Source organism: Apodemus sylvaticus, chromosome 15, assembly GCF_947179515.1.
Source record: "Apodemus sylvaticus chromosome 15, mApoSyl1.1, whole genome shotgun sequence".
Lineage (NCBI taxonomy): Eukaryota > Metazoa > Chordata > Mammalia > Rodentia > Muridae > Apodemus > Apodemus sylvaticus.
In genome coordinates, this window is record NC_067486.1 from 21,562,790 (window position 1) to 21,586,355 (window position 23,566).

The window sequence follows — 23,566 nt, forward strand, 5'->3', positions numbered from 1 at the left end:
ACACCCGCACCAGGAGTCCACCTACACCCAGGAACTCGGCAGCACCACAGCAATTTGTGCCAGGGGAAAGCAGCTCACCCAGGGTTGCTGAGATAGGCCTGCAGACACACAGGAGGGGCAAGTTCCAGCCAGTGACAGCAGGCCCAAATAACACCTGAGATAACCAGATGGCAAAAAGCAAACATAGGGACGTTGCTAACAGAAATCAAGACAATATGGTACCATCCAAAGCGATTCTCCTACAACAGCAAGTCCTGGATACCCCAACACACCAGGAGAGCAATATTTGGATTCAAAATCACAGGTAATGATGCTGATGGAGGGCTTCAAGAAAGACATAAATAACTCCCTTAAAGAAATCCAGGAGAACCCAAGTAAACAGGGAGAAGCCCTAGAAGAACCAAGGGAAAACACAACAAAACAGGTGAAGGATTAAACAAAGCCATCCAGGATCTAAAGACAGAGGTAGAAACAATAACAAAATCACAAAGGGAGACAACTCGGGACATAGGAAACCTAGGAAAGAAGTCAGGAGTCATGGATCTAAGCATCAACAACAGAATACAAGAGATAGAAGAGAGAATCTCAGATGCAGAAGATAACCATAGAAAGCATTGATACAATAGTCTAAGAAAATGATAATGCAAAAAGCTCCTGACCCAAAATATTCAAGAAATCCAGGACAAAATGAGAAGACCAAACCTAAGAATTATAGGCATAGAAGAGAGTGAAGATTTCCAACTTAGAGGGCCAGTGAATGTCTTCAACAAAATTATAGAAGAAAACTTCCCTAACCTAAAGAGATGCCCATGAACATACAAGAAGTCTACAGAACTCAAAATAGATTTGACCAGAAAAGAAATTCATCCCGTCACATAATAATTAAAAGACCGAATGTACTAAACAAAGAAAGACTATTAAAAGCAGTAAAGGAAAAAAGGTCAAGTAACATATAAAGGTAGACCTATCAGAATTACAGGATTTCTCACCAGAGACTATGAAATCCAGAAAAGACTTGGCAGAAGTCATTCAGACCCTAAGGGAACTCAAATGCCAACCCAAACTGCTATATCCAGCAAATCTCTCAATTACCATAAATGGAGAAACCAAGGTTTTTTCATGACAAAAACAAATTTGCACAACATTTTTCCACAAAGCCAGCCCTTCAAAGGATAATGAATGGAAAACACCAACAAAGGGAGGGAAACTACACACAAGAAAAAGCAAGAAAGTAATCTCCTTTCAACAAACTCAAAAGAAGATAACCACACAAACACAAAAATTATATCAAAAACAGCAGGAAGCAACAATCACTATTCCTTAATATCTCCTAACATCAATGGACTCAATTCCCCAATAAAAAGATATAGATTAACAGACTGGATTCATAAACAAGACCCAAAATTTTGCTGCAGACAGGGAGTGCATCTCAGTGTCCAAAGCAAACACTACCTAAGAGTAAAAGGCTGTAAAACAGTTCTCCAAGCAAATGGTCCCAGGAAACAAGCTGGAATAGCCATTCTAATATCAGATGAAATAGACTTTCAATCAAAAGTCATCAAAAAAAGATACAGAAGGTCACTTTATACTCATCAAAGGAAAAATCTACCAGGAAGAACTCTCAATTTTGAACATCTGTACCCCAAATACAAGGGCCCCTGCATTTGTAAAGGAAACCTTACTAAAGCTTAAAGCACATATAGCTTCCCACACCCCACTCTCTTCAATGGACAGATCAGGGAAACACAAACTAAACAGAGTTACAACGAAACTAACAGATGTTTTGGACCAAATGGTTTTAATAGATATCTCTTAGGATATTTCATCCTAAATCAAAAGAATATACCTTCTTCTCAGCACCGCATGGTACCTTCTCCAAAATTGACCATATAACTGGTCACAAAACAGACTTCAGATATACGATGATCAAACTCATCCCAGGCCTCCTATCAGATTGCTATGGAGTAAAAGTGGTCTTCAATAGCAACAAAAACAACAAAAAGCCCACATACACATGGAAGCTGAACAATTGTCTACTCAATGATACCTTGGTTAAAGAAGAAATAAGGAAATAAAGACATTTTAGAATTTAACGAAAATGAAGACACAACATACCCAAATTTATGGGACGCAATGAAAAATGTGCTAAGAGGAAAACTCATAGCTCTGAGTACCTACAAAAAGAAGTTGGAGAGAGCATACACTAGCAGTTTAACAAAACACCTGAAAGCTTTAGAACAAAAAGAAGCTAATAAACCCAAGAGGAGTAGAAGGCAGGAAATCATGAAACTCAGGGCTGAAATCAACAATCAACCAAGTTGAAACAAAAAGAACTATACAAAGAATCAACAGAACCAGGAGGTGGTTCTTTGAGGAAAATCAATAAGATAGATAAACCTTTAGCCAGACTAACCAGAGGGCACAGAGACAGTACCCAAATTAACAAAATCAGAAATAAAAAGGTGAAATAACAACAGAAACTGAGGAAATCTAAAAAATTATCATATCCTACTACAAAAGCCTATTCTCAGCAAAACTGGAAAATCTGGATGAAATGGACAATTTCCTAGACAGATATCAACTACCAAAATAGGATCAGATAGACCATCTAAATGGTCCCATAACCCCTACAGAAATAGAAGTGGTCATTGACAGTCTCCAAACCAAAAAAAAAAAAAAAAAAAAAAAAAAAAAAAAAAAAAAAAGCACCGAACCAGATGGCTTTAGTGCAGAATTCTATCAGACATTCAAAGGAGACCTAATGCCAATACTCTTCAAACTATTCCACAAAATAGAAACAGAAGGAACATTACCCAACTTGGTCTATGAAATCACAATTTCGCTGATACCAAAACCACACAAAGATCCAAAAAACAAAAAGAGAACCTTAGACCAATTTCCCTTATGAATATCGATGCAAAAATACTCAATAAAATTCTTCCCAACTGAATCCAAGAACACGTCAAAATGATCGTTCACCATGATCATGTAGGCTTCATCCCAGGGATGCAGGGATGGTTCAATATATGGAAATCTATCAATGTAATCCACTACATAAACAAACTCAAAGAAAAAAAAAACACATGGTCATTTCATTAGATGCTGAAAAAGCATTTGATAAAATTCATCATCCTTTCATGTCTTGTAAAGAACAGGAATTCAAGGCCCATACCTAAACATAATAAAAGCAATATACAGCAAACCAGTAGCCACCATCAAACTAGATAGAGAGAAACTTTAAGCAATCCCACTAAAATCAGGGACTAGACAAGGCTGCACTCTCTCTCTCCACATTTATTCAATATAGTACATGAAGTTCTAGCCAGAGCAATTAGACAAGAAAATGAGGTCAAAGGGATACAAATTGGAAAGGAAGAAATCAAACTATAATTATTTGCAGATGATACGATAGTATACTTAAGCGACCCAAAAACTCCACCAGAGAACTCCTACAGCTGATAAATGGCTGGATATAAAATTAACTCAAGCAAATCAGTAGCTCAAAGGCTGAGAAAGAAATTAGAGAAATGACACCCTTCACAATAGCCACAAACAATATAAAGTATCTTGAATCCAAACAAGTGAAAGATCTATATGACAGGAACTTCAAGCCTTTGAAGAAAGAAATGGAAGAAGACCTCAGAATATGGAAAAACCTTCCATGCTCTTGGATTGGCAGGATTAATATAGTAAAAATGGCCATCTTGCCAAACGCAATTTACAGATTCAATGCAATCTCCATCAGAATCCCAACTTAATTCTTCATAGACTTAGAAAGAGCAATTCTTAAATTCATCTGGAATAACAAAAAACCCAGGATAGCTAAAACTATCCTCAACAGTAATAGAACTTCTGGGGGGAATCAGTATCCCTGACCTCAAGCAGTACTACAGAGCAATTGTGTTAAAAAAAACAAACAAACAAACAAAAAACTGCATGGTATTGGTACAGTGACAGGCAAGTAGATCAATGGAATAGAATTGAAGACCCGGAAATGAACCCACAGAATTATAGTCACCTGATCTTTGACAAAGGAGCTACAACCATTCAGTGGAAAAAAGATAGCCTCTTCAACAAATGGTGCTGGCTCAACTGGAGGTCAGCATGCGAATTGAACCATTCTTATCTCCTTGTACTAAGCTCAAGTCCAAGTGGATCAAGAACCTCCACATAGAACCAGACGCACTGAAACTAATAGAAAAGAAACTGGAGAAGACCCTTGAGGACATGGGCACAAGGAAAATTTCCTCAACATAACAGTAATAGTTTATGCTCTAAGATCAAGAATTGACTAATGGGACCTCATAAAACTACAAAGTTTCTGTAAGGCAAAGGACATTGTCAAAAGGACAAAAGGGCATCCAACAAATTGGGAAAAGATCTTTACCAACACTATATCCGACAGAGGGCTTATATCCAAGATATACAATGAACTCAAGAAGGTAGACTCCAGAGAGTCAAATATCCCCCTTAAAATTGGGGTACAGAGCTAAACAAAGAATTTTCACCTGAGGAATATCAAATGGCTGAGAAGCACCTAAAGAAATGGTCAACATCCTTAGTCATCGGGGAAATGAAAATCAAAACAACCCTGATATTTCACCTCATACCAGTCAGAATGGCTAAGATCAAAAACTTAGGAGACAGCAGGTGTTGGCGAAGAGGTGGTGAAAAAGAAACACTCTTCCATGCTGGTAGAATTGCAAGCTGGTACTACCACTCTGGAAATCAGTCTGGCGGTTCCTCAGAAAGCTGGGAATGATGCTTCCAGAGGACCCCGCTATACCACTCCTGGGCATATACCCAGAGGATTCCCCAGAATGTAATAAGGATACATGCTCCACTACGTTCATAGCAGCCCTATTTATAATAGCCAGAAGCTGGAAAAAACCCAGATGTCCCTCAACGGAGGAATGGATACAGAAAATGTGGTATATATACACAATGGAGTACTATTCAGCCATTAGAAACAATGAATTCATGAAATTCTTAGACAAATGGAACTGGAGAATATCATCCTAAGTGAGGTAACCCAGTCTCAAAAGAACACTCAAGGTATGCACTCTCTGATAAGTGGATATCAGCCTAGAAGCTTGGAATACCCAAGACAAAATTCACATATCAAATGATGACCAAAAAGAAGGAAGGAGAGGCCTCTGGTCCTGGAAAGGCTCAGTGCATCAGTGTAGGGGAATACCAGGACTGAAGGAGGAAGGGGTGGATTGGGGAACAGGGGGAGGGAAGAAGGCTTATGGGACTTTCTGGGAGGGGGCTCCAGGAAAGGGAAAAATCACTTGAAATATAAAGAATATATCAGGAAAAAAAAGAATACGTTGGAGACAGAAACCCCATGGAGGGCTCTGTTACACTGACACATAGTATTATAAAAAAAATAATAAAGGTGTGTGCCACCATATAGTGCATTAAAATGATGGCTTTAATATACCAAGTGTAACAGACTGGCATGTTTTGTTAGCATTATTAGTTAGGCACTGTACTTCATCTTCTGAATGGGTTCTCATTTCCAACCATTGTAAGTCAAAAAGCAAGTGATGCTGTGCATTTTGACTCTCTCTCTCTCTCTCTCTCTCTCTCTCTCTCTCTTTCTCAGATTGTGTTTCTGTATATGTGTGTTATAGGAAGGCACAAGAAGGATATTGGTGTTTTGTCTTATCATTCTCCTCCGATTCCTTGCTTTTTTAGTTGAGATTCACTTGTTGTTTGGGGAGTTGTTGTTGTTGTTGGTGTTTGTATTCTGTTTTATTATTATTATTATTATTATTATTACTTTTATGTTTTTACAATCCAGTCATTGTACCCCTCACGGACCACCCTCCCACAGTCCCTCAATCTCTTTCTTCCTCACCCCTGTCTTCAAGAGACAGACAGGGATGCCCCTCAACTCCAGTCAGGCCTCCCCACTCCCTGGGGCTTCAAGTCTCTTAAGGTTTAGGCACCTATTCTCCCACTGAGACCAGACCAGACAGTCCTCTCCTATATATTTCTTGGGGGCCTTGAACCAGCTATATACTGCCTGGTTGATGGTCCAATACCTGAGAAATCTCTGGGGTCCAGGTTAGTTGACATTGCTGGTCTTCCTATGGGGTCGCCCTCCTCCTCAGCTTCTTCCAGCCTTTCCCTGACTAAACCACAGGGGTCCCTGACTTCAGTCTAATGGTTCCTTTTTAATTGAAATCCCAAGATTGAGGCTAGCAAGTCCCAGCGATTCCTCTGCCTTTGCTCCCCATATTGCTTGGGTTACAGGTAGACACATGACTACCCCTGGCACTTAGGGACTTGCATTCAGGATTTTAAGTTTATATTGCAAGTAGTTTTAATCATTGAAGCATGTGCTAATAACTCCTTCTTGACTAATTTCTCTCCACACATCAGGATGAGTCTACAAAACCAACTTTCAAAAGCAACCATGGAAAAACTGTCCATGGTTTCTGCATATTGATTCCCAAGAGGCTCCTTCTTTCAAAGGGCCTTCCATTCCTACGCAAAGAACTCTGGACTTCCCATGGCCTTGGCCACTCAATCTATTCAATCCGGACATAAAATATTTGGCTCATTCTGTGTAAAGTCATTATTTTCTTATGAAGATGAGTGTTTATTTCAAAGCCACTCTCTGTGTGGGCACAGGGCTATTGGTAGAGCCATGCAGAAAAAGCAGAATATTTCTCAACATCAGGAAAACATTCCTGACTTTTCAGAAGGTTTCTTTATTTTTATTTAGAAAACAATTCTTTAGAGTCATTTGAGAGGAAAGTTAAGTGGTAGTTTATTTGATGCTGGTAGAGGTTTTTGCTTCTCTTTTGAAAAATTGCCACGCAGTGCAATGAGAAGCATAAAATAGGAAGTTGTTTTAAATGGCCCATTGTTTTTGATGAAATGTGTTGGTTGCTTCAATGTGAATTTCCCAGTCATAATTGCTTTCTTGTCTCTCCAACTCTGTTACACCGAGCAGTTCCCACATGGTTATTTACAACATTTCTCCAGTTAAATTTGACCTTTCTGTTTTCACAGAACAACAACAAAGGTCGTGTCTTAGGAAAAACCTGTAGGTGAAGTCAAACACAAGCACAGCATTTTTCACACTACATTCCTAGCAAAGCTTCTTCCAGTCTCCAACGAGCTCATTTGAAGGAAGATACAAATCCTTCAGAGCAGTATGCATAGCTTCTTATGCATTTCAATAACTTCTTCAATTAAAAAAGAAAAACCTTAGTCTATCCAAGTTGCTGAAACAATGGAACATGGTGGGCAAGGAAGGTATAAACAACAGAACCATATTATGCATAGCTCTGGTAGTTAAGAGTACAATATATAAGACACCAGCAAGTGTTGTGAGTGGTTTAAATGCTCTTCTTCATATATGGCACCTTCATGCCACATCCTCTCATGGTAGAAGAGTGACCAAGCTCTCTGAGTTCTTTTGTAAGGGTTCTATTCTCACCCATGAAGACAAACACTTTGGACTGAATTATCTCTCTGAGTCCCCACCCCTTAATATCATTGGGCTGTTGATTAGGTTTCAAATTATGAATTTTTGGAGGGCACAATGTTTAGTCTGTAATAGAAGTCCACAAATGAATCTTCTAAAACTGATGGTTATTCACGGATGGAAGAAGGGACGCTAAAGAAGAGATGATGACTTTGGGAAGGAGAAACTTGTAGTTTGTTGTATGGAAGAACACGTGGAGGCCATTTCTAAGAAAAAACAGCTGTGGCACATAGGTCTGGAAATGTGCATTTGGTTTCAACAAAGGAATTGGCTGGTTCTTTTGCAAAAATAGCTTCAGGTGGATTTACAGTTGTACTGTTGAATATGAGAAGTTAAGGGTTGGAAGTACACAGACTGTGGTGATTTGAAGGAGGAAGGTCCTCTACAGAGTTGGGTACTTGGACACGTTGTCTCAGTTGATGGGGCTGTTTGGAGAAGGTAGTCTGGAATGGGAGGATTCCATCACTGTGAGTGCACTTTGAGATTTATAGTCTTGATCGACTTCCAGTCTGCTTTGTGTATGCATTAGAAGATGTGCACTCTTAGCCGTCTCCTATTCAGGCCAGTGTGCTTGCCTGCTATCTCATTTGGAATCATAAGTCAGAAAAAAAATCTTCCTATATACTGCCTTGGTCATGCTAGTTTATCATAGTAACAGAAAAGCAATGTGTGCACATATGATTAGAAAGTAGAAAAGGCTTGTGTGGATAAAATTTTCTAGAACTTTCCACACAAAGAACCAGAGAAGGGGCAACACAGAAATGGACATGTGAAGCTGTGGAACATGGTGATAACAGGAAACATTAGAGAATTGGGTAAAAGGAAATAGAAGAGGGAGATAGTTCACACATTCCTGTGGAAGGCAGGACCATGCATACAGAGGGACCCCACACTAACTGTGGGCAGAATCAGATGAGAGTAATCAGATTTAAAAGAATATAAATCCTAAGTCCCTGTAGCTGAATTGGACAACATTACTAAATGACAATGACAGATACCAGGGATGTGTCTCCAGTATCTACCTTAGGACTATACATTTGTATATACTGCTATTTGGTATTGTAAATTGACTACCTGGAACCATGTACTCAAAGACTATCGTCCTGCCTTCTGTATGCAGCCAAAGCATCAGATCTGGAGTCTTCTGAAGCATGCACTACTTGCTTGGCAAGGTCTTCTTCATGCTTATATATTCCTGTCCTACTTCATCCCATGGAAGTGTGATCTTTACTTGTCATCCTTTTGATGGTTAGAACATAACTTATTTGTTTCCTTAATTGAAAACCAAATCCATACAAAGAGTTCCATATTAGCCTGCTAAATAAAAGTTTTACAGAGTTGCTGTTTAGTCAAGGTGGATTATCCTGGGCAAAGCTCCTGTTCTGATTAATCTTGATTGCCAATTTAGGACAAAGATTTACCATGAAAACACATGTGGTTGTGTCTATAAGGGTGTTTCTAGAAAGATCAAACTGAGGAGGGAAGATCTGCCTGACTCTGGGCTGTGGTCCCAGACTGAACCAAAAGGAGAAATTAGGATAGCACCAGTATTGACCTCTTTCAGCTTAATGATTAAGGATGCTATGTAAATCAGCTGCCTCAAACTCCTCCCTTCATGACTTCCCCACTACAATGTACCACACCCTCAAACTGTGACTCAAAACACAGCCCTCTTGCCTCCAGCTGCCTTTCAGCGGGTTTTTTTTCCCACATCATGAAGAAGGGTAACTAATATGCCTACTTTGAACTGGAAAGTGTGGGAAATGAAGACCTGTCCCCATTTTCTTGCTAGCACATTCTGCTCCTGGCTGAGTCTCCATTGCTTTTAGTCATCTTTGTTCTGCAGCTGGTGTGTGTGTGTGTGTGTGTGTGTGTGTGTGTGTGTATCTGTGTGTGTCTGTGTGTGTTTGAACTTGGCTATCATACAGGATCAAAAAGCAACACCTAAATGTCTTCCTTTCTAAATGTATGTAAACTAGAATTTTCTGAATATTGAAGCATACAGGCTGAAATAAAAAAAATGTACAAAGCATGATTTATTTTTTGAGTCAAAAAATGAGACATTGTAAGACTGTGACAAAAAACACAATTGATACTCAGTCCTTGCTACATAGCAATTCACTGATATCTGCCTCATAGAAACCCTGCCTGTTACCCATTTTCAGGTGCTATTGCCTGCTTATATACCTTTAGACTATTTTCTTTATTTTTCTCTCCATATTAGACAAGCAATCCTCCCCAGGAGAGGACTGAGAGACTGTGGTTGTGAGAATAATGAACTCTGGAGATGTGTAGATCTTTCTACTCAAACTATGTGAATCGAGAAGACCTGACCTAAATCTGAGTCATGCCTTTTGGTGTCAGCCCAGATGAAAGGACCTGGAAGAAGACATGTGGCCTTTCCAACTCTTTCTGGCTCGCCTATGGATCCTGTTGCTGCAGCATTTCTTTCTTAATATTAGAACCAAAGACAGGGAATTCTCTAGGAATCCCCGAAGGACAATGATGGGGTCTGTTGAGACATCCAGCCTTGTGACATAGGCCACTGCCAATCTTTGCCTTTGCATAATGAAAGAGAAACTGTTGGACAACTGATCTGCAAGCCAGTCTGATAATCGATCTATGTACCAGGAATGGCCAGGACTAAGAATTCAGAAGCCATTCAGAGCTAACTTCATCTCCCACTGTTGGCATTGGCGACTCCAGGCAGAAGACTTGCCTTTGGCCCGATTTTACATCTATCATGCAGGGGCAAGTAGCACACTAAAGCTGGCCCCGGTCTTTGAACTCTGAAAATAAAAGCACCCCTTCCACTCTCAAGAATTCTTCCATCCCACGGTTTCTCTCTCTCTCCTCCACAACTCTGCAGAGTTACCTGCACTGATCTTTGACATTTGTGCCTTCATCTCTTGCCATATACTCTTCTTTCAGTTCTTTCGGTGGACTCTTCTGTCCTCCAGAACAGGCTTCATTCAAACTCTTTTCTCTTTCTTCCTATAAATAGAATCTCTCCAAACCACTCACTTTATTTCATTTGGCATCATTTTCCTATTTCCATCCCAAAGCCATGTCTCCGTTAAAGTCCTCCTCATCTGTCAGCCAACCAGACGCCCCAGTGCTCCCAGGGACTAAGCCATCAACCAAGGGGTACACATGGTTCCAGCCAAAAGAGTGGCAGAGGAATGCCTTGTCAGGCATCAGTGGAAGGAGAGGTCCTTGGTCCTATGAAGGCTCAATATTGCCCCAGCATGGGGAATTCGAGGGGGTAGGTGGGATGGATTGGGTGGAGGGGCATATTCTTGGAGGCAGGGCTTGAGAGGATGTGTTGGAAGTTTTCAGGGAGGGGTAAAACCAGGACCAGGTAAAACCTTTGAAATGTAAATGAAGAATATATTCAATTAAAAAAAGGTCCTCTTCGTCTCCTTAGATTAAATGCTATTCACTTGCCATATGCATATAATGGTGATATACCATACGCACATAATGGTGATATATCATACGCACAAAATGGTGATATACCATACACACACAATGCTGATATACCATACGCACACAATGCTGATATACCATACGCACACAATGCTGATAAACCGCAGCACACTGCATTTCCTTGAGAAGCATAAACTTTTCTGAAATATTTTATATGTACATTTGTATCACATTTGTACAGAAATTACATTTGTATCGTGAACCACAAACATGATTTTAAGGAATATAAGCTACTCATCTTTAGAAATACATGCAAAATCATGCAATTCCTTTGTAAATAACAAACTATTGAAAACGTTCGCACTTCATCCTTCATTCATTTTAGTCTACAGCTATGAAGAGACAGAACATTTTAAATGAAAAATTCAAAATGATAGCATTGCTGGCTTGTGTTTTCACACTACAGTAAACATAAAACTTGACACTGATATGAAGATTGGTTTCTTTCTCCAAATTGTCTTCTTCCTTTTCAGTAAGGAAGAGGTCATTAGTAGGACCATATGGGCTACTTTACATCATTGATGCTTTGACACCTGAAAGTTTGCCTTAGCTTAATTGCTTCCTATAGCAGTATTTTTTTCTCATACCAAAATTCCAGTTTTAATTCAAAATGACTAATTGCATCATGAAAGAATTCAGGGACAATAAGAACAAGTCTATGACTTCATTCTCAGATGGTAAGAAATGGGAGGTAGCTAGAGGTGGAGTAAGTAGACAGTAGATAGATAGATAGATAGATAGATAGATAGATACATAAATACATACATGCATGCATACATATATACATATATACATACATAGATATAGACATCATAAAAGTGACAAAATCAAGAGTATTTACAGGCAACTGCATGCACAGTAGTTTAACACCATCTGTAACTCCAGTTCCAGGGAATCCAATGTCTTCTATTAACCTCACTGGGCACCAGGTACACAAAAGAATGCATGTAGTCAAAATACCCTTACACATAAAAGAAACAAGTAATTTTAAATAAAAGAATGTGTGTGGAGGGGTGAGTTGTACAAATGAGCAATGTTTAGAGTGTGTTATTATGGTATTTATACTTTATTTTTTCTCAGAGATTTTAGATAGCATTCTGTTTCTCAGACACTTATTTCAACATAACCCTCTTCAGTTAATTCATTAAGGAAAGCGGGGGCTTCTTCCTTACAGGTAAATTTTCATTTGGTTATATGACTACTATGAAATTTATGAGTTTCTAAGAGCTACAAGCCACAAAGCATCACAAAAGTAAACAAAAAGCAATGAACATTAGGAGATCAGGCTAGAGGAAGAGTCCATACTTAGATGGGAGACATAAATATGCACGGCATGTAATACGATAATTAATGTTATATGTGATATGTTATATGCTATATGCTACAGGTTATGGGTTATATGATAATAAAATTTATATTATAAAATAATATATATTTATATATAAAATTATAGAAAACTATAATTCTTTATAGAATTTTATATTTTATATAACTGTAGATCCATAAAAAAGAATATATTGTATATATTCATATATATATATATTGCATTGTTTTGTTTATGTGGAGAATTCTAACATGGGCTTTGCTCATATTATTTTTGCTCAGGAGTTTTAATATGTGTCAAATGCTTTTAGTATGAATCAAACTTTACTGTACAGTTGCTAAAGGTAATGTTCTAGCACTAATTATAAGCTTTAAATTCATGTTTTAAAGAAGAAAATATGATTTATTTGTATATATGTATATATTTGTATATATATATAAGTTGATGTTCTAAAGAACATATATATACATATATATGTAAAAACTACTTTTTATTTAGTTTTGTGCTAATATGTAGTTGTAACACTTCTAAACCCATTAATAATAGGCTTCATGGTAGTCATAGTATCAAATAAAAATTTAGTTGTAGGGAAGAAGCTCACAATTTCTCAATTTTCATATGTGTGTGTGTATGTGCATATATATGTGTATACACACATATGAATATATATATATATACACACACAAACAGATAGACAGGTAGGTAGATAAATAGATGATAGAAGACAGAAGATAGATAGAATTTTCACATGTGTTAATACTGTAAATAATAGACTCTTCTTTAGTTTGAAAGGTTCCAATCAGACCCATCTTCCCTCTAATCCTATCACGTGGAGACCTTCCAGGGAGGCTCTTGTGCTGCTGGGGACATTCCTTGGGCACTCCTGGCCACTTTCACTGCTGTCCTATCTTCCTGTTTTATCTAATACTTCCTATGTCCTAGTTGTTGCTTCAGTCACTACTCCAAGGAAACTTAATAATATTTCTTTTCTTTTTGAATAGAAAGTGGGCCTTTGAAAGGTCTACCATCTAAAGCATTGGTGTCTATTCCAATGGCAGAAGTAAAAGAAATCCTACATGTAAAGGATTTCAATTCAACAACATGGCTACTCTGGCACGGAATGACATCCAAATACCTTCTAGGTCTGTGTGATATGCCTGGAATATAAACACACAATACATCCTTTAATTCCTCTGGCTAGACAATAGACACATTCTCAGTACAAACCTTTAATATCAAACATTGTGGGTAAGGTTACTTCATAGAAGGAAGCACCCATGTTTGAAAGTGTCATCTAATTGAGGACCAGACAAAGAGATGAATCAGAGAAATATTCTACAGAATGAGTCAGGATAGGATGTGCCCAACTCTCATGAGAGCAGACAGGAAAGAGAGGGGACTTGAGTGAACAGCAGAGAGAGAAGAGTTAGTTCAGTTCGGTTTGGTGCGATTCAGTTCAGTTCAGTTGGTTAAATTCAATTGTGCTCAGTTCAGTTCAGGTCAGGTCAGTTCAGTGCATTTTCAAGCAGTAGAGAAGTCAGTTTGAATCAGTCTGCTTTGAAGAGGAGTTGGAGCCAGAACAGCTGAGTTGAACAAGCCAGCAAGAGTTCAGAAATAATGAGAAAGGGTGAGTTTACTCAGCATTAAGTCTCCACGATGACAATTATATCTTGCAAGTAAAAGATACATTTACACCTACACATAATTTAATCAATTTAATTCATGGAATATTCACTGCTTACTATCTGGAAGAACTGAATGCTATTCTGATGTGAAGGAAATGAATCGGCATGTTTATGTTTAATGAGATAATTTTAAATCGGTGAAATGTTACCTGTCTCTAGATTTTAAAATATTGTCTTAGTGTCATCGTCTCCAAATTTGGTTTCCTGTTTAGTGCTGTAAAGTTAACAGTTTGTATAAATAAATAATTTCAGAATGAAACTATAGAAAGCAGAAGAAATATAAAACATACCATCCACATGTGTGACAATAAGGTGAAATGTTTTCAAAGGAACAAAAATATGTAGCAGTGAGATTAGTGTGGGGAAACTCAGAATCCTATCATGTTTACTTACTGGACTTAGAGGAAGAGTTTGGGAAAGCTACAACAAATCCTCACATTCTTTATTGCGCCAACCCTCTATAATCTAACTTACTATATTCAGTTCTGCATTCGGTAAGGTTAAAATGTAGGACTACTAATTGAAAAGAAAAAAACCCTCAAAGGAAAATGTTAGTAATAACCCAAATGTGTCATAGATGGGTGAGTGAAAAGGAAAATAACAACAGTATGAAGGATGAATTATAGATCACTCTAGAGTTAACAGCATACTTTTATTTGCAGCTGTGTGAAAGTTTCTAGGATAGGATAATTTTGAAATGTAAATAAATACATCAATAAATTTAAAAAAATGAGTTGATAAAAATGTGGCAGACTATCCCAAGCTACTTATATATAAAAAATTAAATCATCATAAATAAAAATGTAAAGCAGAAAAAGGGACATTTAAAAATTATGATTAGTTTAAGAAAGGATTCTACAATTACATAAATTTAGAGATAGAATTTTTTATTGATCATGAAAAACACATCTTTGAGTGAATAAAATGTTTTAAAATTACTGGAAATATAAACATAAGGAATTAGACTGACAAAAATACTTTTGGCTTTTTCTTCGAATATCTGTATTATGTATCTGTTGCAGCATAATACATTTCTGCATATTGTAGTCACACAAATGTCTACAACAAGCAAAATCAGTATACCAGTTTTTGTAAAACTCAGGCAAGGTTCGTGAGGTGTCTTGAGATTAAGTTTCATTAGGTTGCCTTTAAATTTTAGGCAGGACTTCAATGCCATCTGAAGGTTCATTGGGATGGGAAACTACTTCCAAAGTTCCCTAAAAACTCAGGTTTCTCAGAGCAGGAGACTTGACAGACTGTCAGAGAAATTGGTGAAGCAGTCATAATCCTTAAAATTTTAATCTGAATGTAAGTGTGCTCTAAAAGCACATGCTTTTAACTGCTGAGCTATCTCTCCAGCTCATGTACATATAAAATATTTAAATGGGGTATACTTTTTTGTCATCTTGATATAAACTAGATCATGTGGACAAAGGGAACCCAGTGAAGAAAATACCTCTGTCATATTGGCCAGTAGATTAATTTGTGGGGTACTTTCCTGATTCGTGATTGGTATGGGAGCTTTCAGCCCACCATACATGGTGCTACTTTCAAGATGATCATCTTGGAGGTATAAGAAAAGTATCTGAATGTTATTCTGTAGAGCAAGTGTCCTCTGTTCCCTACTTTAGTTCTGGTCTCCTGTTTCCTGCCTTGAGCTCCAATCTTGACTCCTCTTCATGTTGGAGCATCAACTTCAACCTGTGAAAAACCCTTTCCTTTATAAGTTACTCTTAGTCATTGTGTTTAACCACAGCAATAGACGTCTTACCAGGACTCAAAGTTATTCTACAGTAGGAGGCAATTCCCCAAGTAGATACTACTTGCTAGCAAACAAAAACATCCCTACCAGGAATGGATTATGTCCATTAAATGGTGTCTCATAGACCCCCCAAACACTGCAGGACATTACCATCTCTCTTGGTTACCTTCCTGAACTTGTCGAGAGTCTATGGCTAAAGATAACACACACTTGAATCATAAAATATAGATAAATCACTTGGAAACTTCATTGCTAATGCCAAAGTTTTTAAAGCATGCTACCAGAGGAGAAAAGTATAAATCTTAGCCAGCTGCAAACACTGTGAGCCTCAATACTGACTGTATGTACTCACTAGTGCAATAGTGACATGATGTTATAGGAGTGACAAACCATGTTATGATTGAATTTAAGGTTTGCTCCATAAGAAAAAAACCCAGAAGTGATATCACAACCAACAAGAGCTTTAGTTAGATAGAGTCTAGATCCTAGTGGAGAGTCTCCTATTATTCTACTGAGTAGACATTATATTAAAACAACTCCTAATGGCTTATTACCATATTCATATATTAGTGAATCTCTTATTTCTTTTTTTTACCATCTTCCTTATCTTTATCACTAACAAGACAATGTCTTCTGCTCACTCAAGTGCCTCTGTTCTGAATTACTTCAGTGTTACATGAGGCTGAGATATTAAATTTCATGCAAACATAGAATATATGAACTGATACTATTTTATAAGAAAAAATGTAATAATCTAAATATATATATCAAATCTATGGTAGCATTGTTTATTTACCCAAATAGGAGACATACTCTTACTTTCTTGAACAAGCACCTGTTATGTGACCCAAAACTGCCAAATATAGACTAAATGAATCAGTCATTCATTAATAGCAGCCATAGAGAAGGCATAAGAAAGAGTTAAAATTAAGTATGGCCTTTATTAGAAATTTTAAGTATATTTATCTAAATAAACACTTAACTCCTCTTTGAACTTAAACACAAATTAATCTTGATGTTATAGAAATTAGATAAATTTACTAGAACAAATAAAGATATCACTTGCAGTTAGGATAATTGAGTAGATCCACAGTGTTCTTGGGCTTCATCCCAAATTCCTTTAGAAATTATCTTTGTCTCTAAAAATATCTGTGTGTGTGTGTGTCCCTCTTCTAGACTCTCTCTCTCTCTCTCTCTCTCTCTCTTTCTCTCTCTCTCTCTTCCTGCCCCCTGCCCTTACTCACCCATTCTAACTCTCTGCCACCTAGATGGTAAAGAAATATCTCCCACTTTGCTATATACTAGAGCATATGATAACATGCAGACCATGACTAGCAAAAACTATGAGAGATTTGAGGTACTAATGTGACTGACCGGAGTAAAGAAATAGAACCTCTACCAATCACAGGCTCCAATCTGATAATCCCCAAATAGTAAAGAATTCATAACTGTAAAAGATTTTTGGCATCATTAAATTTTATGTTATACATTTTATACCAAAAGAAATTTTGTGATTTTTGTTCTTTACTCTTCCCTAATCATCTTATCTCAAAAATAAATTGCTGGGCATATACCCAGAGGATTCCCCAGCATGTAATAAGGACACATGCTCCACTATGTTCATAGCAGCCCTATTTGTAGTAGCCAGAAGCTGGAAACAACCCAGGTGTCCCTCAGCAGAGGAATGGATACAAAAAATGTGGTATATTTACACAATGGAGTACTATTCAGCCATTAGAAACAATGAATTCATGAAATTCGTAGACAAATGGATGGAGCTGGAGAACATCATACTAAGTGAGGTAACCCAGTCTCAAAAGATCAGTCATGGTATGCACTCACTGATAAGTGGATAATAACCTAGAAATTTGGAATACCCAAGAAATAATCCACATATTAAATGATGTCCAAAAAGAACAGAGGAGTGGCCCCTGGTTCTGGAAAGACTAAATGCAACAGTATAGGGGAATACCAGAACAGGGAAGTGGGAAGGAGTTGATGGAGGAACAGGGGGAGGGAAAAGGGCTTATGGGACTTGCGGGGAGTGGGGACCCAGAAAATGGGAAATCATTTGAAATGTAAATAAAGAATACATCAAATTAAAAAAAGAAAAAAAGAAAGAAAAAAAAAGCAAAGCAAAAAAAAAAACAACCCATGCATTTAATTTAGTTATTCACCCATTTAGTAAATGCATATAACATAATCATTAACATACCTGGTGCCATTTAAAAAAAAAAACAGAGCCAATCAGTGAATAAAATTTTCAGTTCTTATGAAGTTTCACCCCATGAAAATTGGCATGTTTCAAGCATAATAAAAAGTGGTCATATATAAAAAAAAAAAAAGAAAAAAAGAAATTCATGCTGTCCAATCTATTGTTCCAAGGAAGCATAAGACTATATAGCAGCTGCTCCAATATAAAGCTAGGTGGTGTGACTAGACACAGATACAGAAATAGCTCTCAGACTAGCTAGATCCCTCCATGATAATATTTTAACAAACATCTGAAACTGTAAGCAGTCTCCCAATAAAGTTTTATTTTGTTTTTATAATATTTCCTTGGTCTCTTCATAACAATGCAACAATGCCTAAGACACACAGAAACCCACAACTGGTCAACATACAGAAAATAAAATACTACAGAGTGATCACCTATAAATGGGACCTCTGTATTATGTACAACTCCCAAAGATCAGAGATCTCCTGGAGAGGTGCAGAAAGATTGTGATAGTCAGAGGTGGTAGATGAATTTAAGGACACTGTTGTCCAGACACAGGAAGTTGCATATATGAACTCACAGAGATAGTAACATCATGTATAATACCTATGCAAAAGCTCAAGTCAGACAAAAATCCTCCAATGAAAGGGTGAATGAAGGTGAGACTGGAGCTCCACTCATGGCCGTAGAGCTATTATTAGCCTTTGACAGCTGCTGGGAAAGGAGGTAGAGTCCGTTTTCTGTAAGGGTGTGACCCCTAATTGGACAACCACACCCACGGCAGGCACTACGTCCACAAGTATCTGGGCAACACAAATTGGACTGTATAGGTTAAAAACAAACAAACATGAATCTAGCTGGGTCAGGAAGTGAGGGTGGATTTGGGAGGAATTGGAGAAGGAGAGTGAGTATGACTAAAATAACTGTGAATATCTCAAATACTTAAAATATATATATATATATATGATTTGAAGAGTAACAGTCCATCACTGTTGACATATCATCTCTATATGAAGTAAGTCAAGTCAGGGAATCTATCCCATACTCACAGAACAGGTTTTGTGGCTATTTGCACACCCTTACGAACAAAAAGCAAAAAACTAAGCTGATGTGTTTTATAGACCTTTTAAGAAACATAGGACACTTAATGTTTCCAACATTTCCTAACCCATCAAAGGATATAATGTATCAAAAGGAAACAAGTTATTTTATATTTTCCCTTACTTACTGACATTAAACTAATTAGCATTTTCAAGACAAAAAGATGCCTTTTAAGATTGTCAATTAATTTTAGAATTCACAAAATCTATCAGTTGGCATTTTACTACCTATAGTATGTATAGTCCAGTACAAAAGATGCCACTTAAAGTTATGAAATGTTTCTTTCCATTTTTATGATTATATATTTTGACTTTTGAAGAGTACATAGAAAGTTAAGCTCATAAATCCAACATGGTCACTCACACTTGTAATTTTAACACTTGGGAGACTGAGACCAAGAAGACCCTCATTAATTCAAGGTCTGCCTAGGCTATGTATTCAGTACTAGTGCAGCTTAGGATACAGGGTAAGACTCTATTTTAAAAAAGAAACAATAACAAATAAATTGATTGAAACCAATAATAAACATCCCAGGGGATAAATTTGTGCTGGGGATCAAACTCAAAGCCTCATTCTTAGTAGTCAAGTACTAGACCACTAAGCTATATCCCTGAAGTGTAGTATTCAAAAAACTTTATTTATACAATGTATTAGAGATAATTTTATCTTAGTGTAAAAAAAATAATTCAACTCTCTTCTAGATATCTAAAAATACAAAGATTTAAAATTCAAATATTTATGAAATATCTTTAGCCATCACAATATCTGCTTTCAAATCACACCATACAGTCATAATAACTAAAAAAATATGGTGCTGGCAAATGGCCCCCCTCAGACATGTAGACCAAAATAGAATAAAGAACCCAGAAATAAACCTGTGCATCTTCAACCATCTGCTTCCCAACAAAGGTGCCAATAAGCATCCATTGGAGAAATGACAGTGTCTTCAACAAATGGTGCTGGAAAAATTGGGTTCTACGTGGAGAAGGGTAAATCTAAAGCTCCATCTTTCATCCTGTAAAAAAAAAAAAAATCTGAAAATTTTTTTAAAGGTCAGAAGCCCTGAGGTTACTTGTGAAACTAGGAACATCATTTAAACGTCTAGGCATACTCAATGCTATCCTGAATAAGACTCTAAAAGTCCAAGAATAAATAGCAAGGCTGAAAAGTGGGATTGGACCAACTTAAAAGAAATGAAAACCATTTCCTTCTCAATTGGTTCAGAAATCATGAAGGGAAGAAGCACTAGATTTGTAGCTTTCAATAATGAGTTAAATTTCAACCTCCCCAAAGGTCAAAAGGTACACCAAATTTGTCTTAGAGCTTTATTTAGATACACAGTAATAACTAATGGCATGAATGGAATAGCATGACACTGATCCTGTGCGTGTCCTGATAATGAGACGATAGAGATGACAAGTGAAGGCAGAGGTAGACATTGGAGTAGTGCTGTCACCTGCCAACAAATTCCTGAGTCTACCAGATCTTGAAAGAGACAAGGAACTCTCCTGAACTTCCGGAGGACCCCATGTGTTCATCAACATCTTGGTCTCCAGTGTGCTCTGAAGATATTCTAGACAACTGATTTTCTGTTTGTAAACTACTTATTGTTACTTATGCTGTTCCAGCAGTTCTTAGAAGGAAGACTCCTCCTAACTTAGTCAGTTAGGATAGCATGGCAGTATACACTTGGTGGCTTGTTATAGGTAGAATTGAACTTTTCATAATGCTAAAGAGTAGGAAACCTAATATCAAGGTACCAGCAGATGGATGTGTATTAAGAGCCACTTCTTGGCAGACTAGGTAAGAGGTAGCATTTACAGAGTGCTACCTCTTACCTAGTTTGCACATTAAAAAATATTGAGGTGATTTTGGGTGGTACTGGAAATCTCACTCATCCTTGCACGTGTCAAGTGTGTGTGTGTTCTACTACAGAAAACCCTAAGCCCTATAAGCCAGTGAGTCCTCTGTTAGAAGGGCGTTCATACTATTCACTGGAGTTTAGTACCAGAGAAAACTCATTCTTCAAAGGACTGACCTCCAAATATTGAATAAGGACTAATATGAAGTAGGCGGGAGGAACGATAGAGGCCCTAGTTTTGTAACTCATCCACATCCACAGGACCTCAAATGACTAATCTTGTACTCCATTTTCTCTTTCCATATCATGAGTAAAAATAATCCACGGAAGTTGTCATCTTCTCATTGTTGGTAGTGAAACTGCTTAAGAGTTAACATTTTCAAATCTGTGTTAAAGGCACCCTTAAGGATTTCAATTGGTTACTGGGAAAATATCTGGATTCAATAACTGTTTTAATAATGTAAGTCTTTTACTTTATATGAATGGATAATGCATAGGAGAAATTGTCAAGCTCTTGAGTATACATTGTATACTGCAGAGAGTTTTCTTTTTTTAAACAAATTCTATTGTCATATAGTGAAACACTTAATACATAGTTTGTGTGTTAATTTAAACTTTTGGATTGTTAGATACATTTGTTTTGGTAACAGCCCAGACTCTCCTGAAACCAATGATGTAGCCCAGGCTGACCTTTGGAATCTTCTTGTATCAGGAGTGCCTCACTTAGTATGATGTTCTCCAGCTCCATCCATTTGCCTAAGAATTTCATGAATTCATTGTTTCTAATGGGCTGAATAGTACTCCATTGTGTAGATATACCACATTTTTTTGCATCCATTCTTCTGTTGAGGGATACCTGCGTTCTTTCCAGCTTCTGGCTATTATAAATAGGGCTGCTATGAACATAATGGAGCACATATCCTTATTACATGCTGGAGAATCCTCTGGGTATATGCCCAGGAGTGGTATAGCAGGATCTTCCGGAAGTGAGGTGCCCAGTTTTCTGGCCAGAGAGATTTCCAGATACTTCTTTATCTTAGACTTTTCACGGAAGTCTGTAACAAAGGTCTAACCAATTCTCTTTGCATCCATCAGAGCTTTGGAGATAGGAGAATGGGGCTTCATGACAGAGGAAAGCATCCATGATACCACAAAGGGGACAAATATGTTTATTCAGGCATACAAAATAATTATATTTCCAACTTTTTTGTGAAGACATTGAAGCAAGTATCATCCTTGATATGTTTATCAGATAAAAATATAGACACGATAAATAAACAAGGTCTAAATTTAACTTAGTTTGCCAGGGTACACAATTGCTAAGCATAGTAATGTAGAAAGTGCATCCCTTTTGTATCTGTATTCAGATGAAGGGGGCAACAGACATATTAATATTTGTGTTTCAAAAGTAGACTTCCAAGCTGAACATTTTGTCTCTGTTGAGAGAGCAAAACAATATGCCTTGTCAGAAGCATTCTAGTTCCAAGTTGTTCTCCAGGAGCCTAAGCAAGATGCCATGTTCAGAGTAAGAACACAAGAGAGGCACTATGGTGGTGACTCTATTGCTTTAGGCAAAGTTGGGAGTGCACTTTCTACACCTCTGGGGTTCTGTATCCTGGAGGAAAAGGATGGCTCAAGGCACACAAGGTTACAAATAGAAATACAGATAGTTTAGTTTAAGAAAAAGGGGGTGGACCAAGAGACTCATGCCACTACATGGGTCACTTCCACAACAGTCACCTTCTCCCCGATTGTGAATGGTGAATGATGAACGCCTTACACACGTTCTGTATGTTAAAAGTATCCCTGTGGGGAAGGGTTTCTACTCTTTTAGGCCAATTGGTTCTTTCATGTGTTAATGTTTTGGGATGTGATATCTATATATTCATTTATTTTTTGATTATTCCTTTTCTTATTAAAAATGGGGTTTTATATACAATCTATTGTGATTACATTTCTCTCTCACACAACTCTTCCCTGGTCCTCCCCATTACCTCTCCCATCTAAATTGCTACCCTTTGATTTCTGTCACTAGAAAGCAAGCATGCATTGAAATAAAATAATAAAATAAGACAAGGTAAAACAATACAAACAAACCCGAATAGGACAAAACAGAAACAAAATACCCTCTTAATCTGGGTCCTCCTTTTCTGTTCTCCTTCCAGGCTATGACTGCCGCAGGATAAAATAGGAAAAGCGAAAAGTTTCTTTCTTTCTTTCTTTCTTTCTTTCTTTTCTTTCTTTCTTTCTTTCTTTCTTTCTTTCTTTCTTTCTTTCTTTCTTTCTTTCTTTCTTTCTTTCTTTCTTTCTTTCTTTCTTTCTTTCTTTCTTTCTTTCTTTCTTTCTCTCTCTCTCTTTCTTCCTTCCTTCCTTCTTTCCTCCTTCCTTCCTTCCTTCCTTCCTTCCTTTCTTTCTTTCTTTCTTTCTTTCTTTCTTTCTTTCTTTCTTTCTTTCTTTCTTTCTTTCTTTCTTTCTTTCTTTCTTTCTTTCTTTCTTTCTTTCTGTGTTTTTTTTAACTTTGGATTTCTAGTACTGTTGAACTACACCTAAGTTAGGAGCCTTATTTTTAAACTCAGAGGGAACCTTATTTCAAGGATTTAGAATTTCAAAGAACTTTGC